The sequence below is a fragment of the Gopherus flavomarginatus genome, chromosome 1, assembly GCF_025201925.1.
Source record: "Gopherus flavomarginatus isolate rGopFla2 chromosome 1, rGopFla2.mat.asm, whole genome shotgun sequence".
Lineage (NCBI taxonomy): Eukaryota > Metazoa > Chordata > Testudines > Testudinidae > Gopherus > Gopherus flavomarginatus.
In genome coordinates this window covers 345,158,048-345,165,290 of record NC_066617.1, presented here as the reverse complement: position 1 = coordinate 345,165,290, position 7,243 = coordinate 345,158,048, and the positions used below count along the sequence as shown (strand labels likewise).

Sequence of the window (7,243 nt, the reverse complement as noted above, 5' to 3'; positions counted from 1 at the left end):
CTACCTTCTAGGAATGAACATAAGTGTTTGTGTATGTTTTTTCCTGCTGCACTTCCAGTGGCTTAATATCCCAAAGATAATTATCAGAGGGGTAGCTGTGTTAGTCTGGATCTGTAAAAGCAGCAAAGAATCCTATGGCACCTTGTAGACTAACAGTCATTTTGGAGCACCCACGAGAGCTCATGCTCCAAAATGTCTGTTAGTCTATAAGGTGCCACAGGATTCTTTGCTGCTTTTAAAGATAATTATATGACTCAAGAAAATGAATGCATACTTTAGATACTCCCAGTACTGGTAATGCTGAGAGGTGGTTTAGAGTGTTTTGAAGCTCTTTGAACCCACAAGAATAGTTGAATTCCAGGGCTTTACCTTTACAAACCTAAGCAAGCCCAGGCAATGGCTGCATAGTTTTTACAGTGTCATCAACGGAAGAAGTACAAATAGCTCACTGGGAGAACAATCTTTGGTCTTGCAGTATCAGGGTGAAGAGTTTTCATGCCAGAGGAGTCACACTACAGACACTTTGTCAGGTAAGGTTTTACTGTTTGCAATTCAGATTTTTTGAAAGGCCTTATCCAGATGTAGCTGGAACATTTTCCACCGTGCGTATAGAAAAGAACCATGAACTTTCTGGGAGATGTAAAAGCAGCAAAGAATCCTGTGGCACCTTATAGACTAACAGACATTTTGGAGCATGTCAGATGCATGCACATCCGATGAAGTGGGTATTCACCCACGAAAGCTCATGCTCCAAAATGTCTGTTAGTCTATAAGGTGCCACAGGATTCTTTGCTGCTTTTACAGATCCAGACTAACACGGCTACCCCTCTGATATTTTCTGGGAGATAAGTATCAGAGGGGTAGCAGTGTTACTCTGGATCTGTAAAAAGCAACACCTGTGGCACGTTATAGACCAACAGACGTATTGGAGCATAAGCTTTTGTGGGTGAATACCCACTTCGTGAGATGCATGATACCTCTTCTTAGTTCACAGGAAAGCCACAGAGAAGTAATTAACTGTTGACTAGATAAGCAAATACTGTGTATAAAATGGACTGGCATCTTATCAGTCTATGCATGCCACTGACTGAATTAGTGATAATAGGGTAAGACTTTGTTTTTTTATCTGGTGGTTGTTATATGTTTAGTAGAGACAGTATGATTAGCTCTGTATGAGACACAGAGGAAGACACAGCACTTGCCCTGAGGATTTTAACATCAGAATAGGTCTCTTACAATCTAATTTTAAAATATATCATGACTGATGTTGAAATAAAAGGCAAAAGAAGAAATAAAAACCATCTGCTTAACTATTCCATGCAATTTACTGTGAAAGGATCTCTTGGAGCTTTAAAATAATAATAATAAAGGGTCCTATCAGCTCCACATGGACCTATTGATCTCATAAGACTTTTTACAAAATAGGAGATTACACCACTTTCCTGGCCAATATTTCCAGTCCCACCAATGTTGTGGCTTCCCTCCACCCCAGAGGTGGCTGCATTTCTGTGGCATTGTACAGCCTTAGTTTGGGAGGTTCTCTGGGGCGGTTTGTGAGGGATTTCCCCCCACAAGTAATTTGAGGAGAGATTTGGTTAGTGTAATAACCTATAGGGGGCTTTGGTGGAGTTGATTTTTATGGACAGAGGTGGAGGGGAGTCTGAAATGGATTTAAATGATTATTTTTTGCATAAGTTAAGTAATACATAGGTGTCTAGGACTATAGACAGGTGACTACAAATTCAGTCAAAATCCATCTATCATCTATCTAATCTTTTACATTTCTTCCATAGCTGTCTTGCAATAGGCCAGATTCCAGAAACTTTAGTAATATTGAAGGTGACTTAATGTTTCCTGACTCTGCAAATAGTCCTACTGATTTCACATTGGACCAGATTTTTGAAAAGCACTCAGCCATTCCCGTCGTTACAGTTATTTCTAGATTTTCAAACACACTTAGCACCCTTTGGCCACCAAGCTCTGTTAGACAATCTGGCTAAAATACTACTTTTAAGCTTAAATAAGGGTGTTAGAATTTATCTGAAGCATGTTAATGATCACTATGTGTTCTCAGTAAAGTAATTTACATTGTAGCTTATATATATCTTTCTCCATCTAAAAATCTTTCAAAAGATTGTTTGGAGACAGCTCTTAAAATAGGGGGTAGGACAGTTGTTGCTATTTTAAATAAACAGCTCTTCCCAGGAGATCATTCATTTCATGATTCCCATGTGCCTGCACTGAATGCTTTCTCCATGGGCAGGCGTGGGACGTGGTCGGAATGTACATTTCAACACAGAAATCTAAACCCTGTCCCAACATGTATATACCATGTCTAAACTAGTGCCTTGTCTCAAGTCAGAACAGCTTTTTAGAAGATTTCTCTTTCGGGGATTGCAATGCCCAAAACCCCACAGTGCTCTTGGCTTCTCCTTTAGCTATAATAAAGTCAGATTAATAATGTAGTAGTTCAAGATAACTATCATGAGATCATGTAATTAACATTGTGACCATATTCCATGCCAGTTGGCTCAAACTTCATGGTTTAAGAAACTTTAAGAGCAGCTATATGGATTTTTTTGAATGATTGCATTAACGAACAGCTCATTAGCTCTCTGGTTAATTAAAGGAGAATGTTCCATGAGGAAGGGATATGTGAGGCAATAGAGGGCCTTTGAGGATGATTAAATGAAGAAGCCACGCCAAGGCATTTGATAACCACAAAGGCCGCTTCCTACCTTGTAATTCCAGAACAATGGACCTTATTCCTATTATATGAGTGTGTGTGCGCACATCCACACTGGTTTCCTGGCCTCAGAAGGGTCTGAGTGATTCCGTGTCACTGCGTTCTAGGGGACTGATCATTGACTGTGCAGGTGGCTGGAAGAAGTTTTCACTCATGTTGCTCTTGACAGCAGGTGTGTAACTGTCCAAAGGCAGGTTCAAAACGATGAATCTTTTCCAAGGGCTGAACTATGACTTGAGAGCAGGCTGTGCAGAAGCAGAGCAAAGTGACTGCACTGCTGTGAACATTTCAAATTTGGACATCTAAGGCCTTCTTTACACTTAAAAGTTTATTTTGCTGCTTTAACTATGCCCTAATAGTTAAAGTGGCAACACTCCCACAGTTATGTCAGTATAAAAGTGCTTATGCCAGCATAGCTTATTCAGGTTCAGTGAAGTGAAGTAATTTATACCATTATAAGTGCATTTATACTGGTATAACTGCATCTGCAGCAAGGCTTTCACTGACCGAGTTGTGTCAGCCAAAAGTCACCCACTCCCAACCAATATAGCTATGCTGGTAAAACTTTTATGCAATGTAAACCAGGCCAAAGCCAGTTGTACATCTGCACCCTAAATTCATCACTTATTTAGATGGGTATTTGGATATCTTCAGTGTCCAAGTGCTGAGCTGAGGGAAATGTGGTCTAGATCAGTGGTTCTCAAAGCCGGTCTGCCCCTTCTTCAGGGAAAGCCCCTGGCGGGCTGGGCCGGTTTGTTTATCTGCCTCGTCTGCAGGTTCGGCCGATCGCGGCTCCCACTGGCCACGGTTCACCGCTCCAGGCCAACGGGGGCTGCAGGAAGGGCAGCCAGCACATCCCTTGGCCCGCGACGCTTCTCGCAGTCCCCCTTGGCCTGGAGCTGTGAACCGCTGCCAGTGGGAGCCATGATCAGCTGAACCTGTGGACGCTGCAGGCAGGGCCGGCTCCAGGCACCAGCAAATGAAGCCGGTGTTTGGGGCGGACAATAGAAAGGGGCAGCAAGTTGGGGGCAGGTCCCTCAGTCCCTCTTCCTCTTTGAGCTGCCACCGAAGAGGAAGAAAGGGAACGAAAGACCCGCCACTGAATTGCCACAGAAGAGTGAAGCAACGCAATTTACCTGCCGTCAAAATGCCGCCGATCAACTTAATCTTTTTTTTTCCCCCCGCCCCACTTCGCCACTTGGGGCAGCAAAAACGCTGGAGCTGGCCCTGGCAGCAGGTAAACAAACTGGCCTGGCTCACCAGGGGCTTTCCCTGAAAAAGCAGCGGACCAGCTTTGAGAACCATTTGTCTAGATGAAATTACTGTAGGATGAGTGCACAACTGTCTGAAAAACCACACTCAAAGAGAAGTTATCAATGGTTCACTGTCAAACTGGGGGAGGGCTTATCTAATGGGGCTGTCATAAACAGATAGTTAAGCGTTAATAGAACAGGAATACTTCATGTCTCTTTTGCCTGTAAAGGGTTAACAAGTTCAGTGAGCCTGGCTGTTACCTGACCAGAGGACCAATCAGGGGACAGGATACTTTCAAATCTTGAGGGAGGGAAGTTTTTGTGTGTGTTGTTAGTGTTTGGTTGTTGTTCTCTCTGGGTTCTGAGAGCTACCAGACATGCAACCAGGTTTCTCTCCCATCTCTTTGATACAGTCTCTTATATGTCCAGAATAGTGAGTACTAGGTAGATAAGGCGAGTTAGGCTTATGTTTGTTTTCTTTATTTGCAAATATGTATTTGACTGGAAGGAGTTCAAATTTGTATTTTGCTGAAAGGATTTTAATTTGTACTTGTATACTTAGGCTGGGAGGGTATTCCCAGTGTCTATAGCTGAAAGACCCTGTAACATATTCCATCTTAAATTTACAAAGATAATTTTTACTGTTTTTTCTTTCTTTAATTAAAAGCTTTTCTTGTTTAAAACCTGATTGTTTTTTTATTCTGGTGAGACCCCAGGGGACTGGGTCTGGATCCACCAGGGAATTGGTGGGGAGAAAGGAGGGGAGGGGGAGAGAAAGGTTAATTTTCTCTCTGTGTTAGGATTACTTTCTCTCTCAGGGAGAGTCTGGGAGGGGGAGAGAGAAGGAGGGGGAAGGTGAATTTTCCTCTCTGTTGTAAGATTCAAGAAGTTTGAATCACAGTAATCTTCCAGGGTAACCCAGGGAGGGGAAGCCTGGGAGAGGCAACGGTGAGGGAAAGGGTTTACTTTCCTTGTGTTAAGATCCAGAGGGACTGGGTTTGGGGGTCCTCGGGCAAGGTTTTAGGGGGACCAGAGTGTACTAGGCGCTGGAATTCCTAGCTGGTGGCAGCGCTACAAGTACTGAGCTGGTAATTGAGCTTAGAGAAATTCATGCTGGTACCCCATCTTTTGGATGCTAAGGTTCAGAGTGGGAGATTATACCATGACAGGGGCCCTGCAGGGGTCTGTACTGGGTCTGATACTAGTCAGTATTTTCATGAATGACTTGGATAATGGAGTGTAAAGTATGCTTCTAAAATTTACAGGTGACTCCAAGGGAGGGGTTCTACTTGCAAGCACTTTGGAGGATGGAATTAGAATTCAAAATGATCATGACAAATTGGAGAACTGATCTGAAAACCTCAAAGATGAATTTCAATAAAGATATGTGCAAAGTACTTAGAATGAAAAAATCAAATGTACAACTACAAAATGGGGAATAACTGGCTAGGTCATAGTACAGCTGAAAAGGCTTTTGCAGTCACAGGGAATCACAAATTGAATATGCACCAACAATGTGATGCAGCTGTGAAAAAGGTTGATATTCTGGGGTGTAGTGAAATTTGTAAGACATGGGAGATAATTGTCTCACTCAACTCGGCACTGGTGAGGCCTCAGCTGGAGTACTGGCTAGTTGTGGGTACCACACTTTCAGAAATATATGGGCAAACCAGAGACAGTTTAGAGCAGAGAAACAAAAATGATAGAAGATTTAGAAAACCTAAACTATGAGGAAAGGTTAAAAGAAACTGAATGTGGTTAGTCTTGAGAAAATAAGACTGTGTGGGGACCTGGTATAAAGAGGATGGTGATGAATTGTTCTCCATGTCCAATAGCACTGGTCCCTGTACAAACCCCTGGGGGACACCATTATTTTCCTCTCTCCATTCTGAAAACTGACCATTTATTCCTACTCTTTGTTTCCCATCTTTTAACCAGTTACCAGTCCATGACAGGACCTTCTCTCTTATCCCATGACAGCTTACTTTGCTTAAGAGCCTGTAGTGAGTGACCATGTCATAGGCTTTCTGAAAAGCCTTGGAAGAATTCTACCACATCCTCCAAAATCTGATGGTTGCATGGTGCAGTATTGGGGATTTAATCCCATGAATCATTTGCTTGTGTGTTTTAGTGTCAAGCTGTTACAACTTATTTTCCTGTTGTTTTGGCTAGTTGAATTCTGCACAGTTTAGTCTTTAAAAACTCTAGTGCAGCTGTTACAGTCCAGAGACTACATGCAACAGATTGCTTTAAACTGGAAAAATTCCAAACCAGAAGCTTAACTGACCTTTGTCCTCTGACATCCAGTTCTTAGAGATTAGAGGTTTGAAAAAATGTTACTGAAATAATAATTCACATATTGCAGTATTTATTCTGCAGTTAGGGAGGACTTTAATGATGAGGACAAAAAGGAAAAAGAATTGGATTTGTGCCCCTTTTTTGTTCCTTTTTGATGTGTAGTGATGTGAAGGATTTGGGGGGGGGTGTTTTTTTTCTCCCTCCTCCCCCCGCCCCGGCCTTAGAAATATCAGGAATGTTAAGTCTTGTTCTCCTTGTTTTTGTTAGAGGACTAAGTGGAAGGTCTCAGGTGTATATTGTAATTTCTCAGCCCTAAGTAGAAGGGCTGAGGAAATGCTTATGTAACCCACTGGTGCATGAGTTACAAGTCCCCCTCTGTGCCAATTCACAGAGGATATGAATTGTTATGGCTTCCAACTACAGAGTCTTCATTCGTTAGCACAAGATGTAGCACTGCATACTTTACACGTGGAGCTCCCTGCTTCAACCAATCCCTGTGTGTTGGTCACAATGACAGCCATCACTTCCTCTTTAACATGTGCTCCTAAATACCTGAGGTGATTTTTGAAAATCTCCCTCAGCTCTGATCTGTTATAACTGCATAAGGCATTTGAGCTAATGGGGTGTTCTTCTTCGAGTGATTGCTCACATCCATTCCAGTTAGGTGTGCGCGCCGCGCGTGCACGTTCGTCGGAAACTTTTTACCCTAGCAACTCCAGTGGGCCGGCAGGTCGCCCCCTGGAGTGGCGCCGCCATGGCGCCCAATATATATCCCTGCCGGCCCACCCGCTCCTCAGTTCCTTCTTACCGCCGTGTCGGTCGTTGGAACTGTGGAGCGCGGCATAGCTGTCCTCCACGTCCCTAGCTCTCCTTGTTTTTCTATCGTTATCTCTATTGTAGTTGTTAATTAGACTGTTAAGTTAGATAGTAGTAGTTAAGTGTTAAG

At 42.9% G+C, this 7,243-nt stretch overlaps 1 protein-coding gene across 2 annotated transcripts in view; it reads left to right on the top strand.

The window, feature by feature from the left end:
• The first annotated feature begins 504 nt into the window (after positions 1 to 504).
• Positions 505 to 7,243, top strand: part of AMOTL1 (angiomotin like 1) — a 147,479-nt gene continuing 140,740 nt past the window's right edge. For both annotated transcript variants that reach the window (XR_007772619.1, XM_050940752.1), the window contains exon 1: positions 505 to 530. The gene's annotated coding sequence lies outside the window, so the exon portion shown is untranslated. The remainder of the gene's footprint in view (positions 531 to 7,243) is intronic.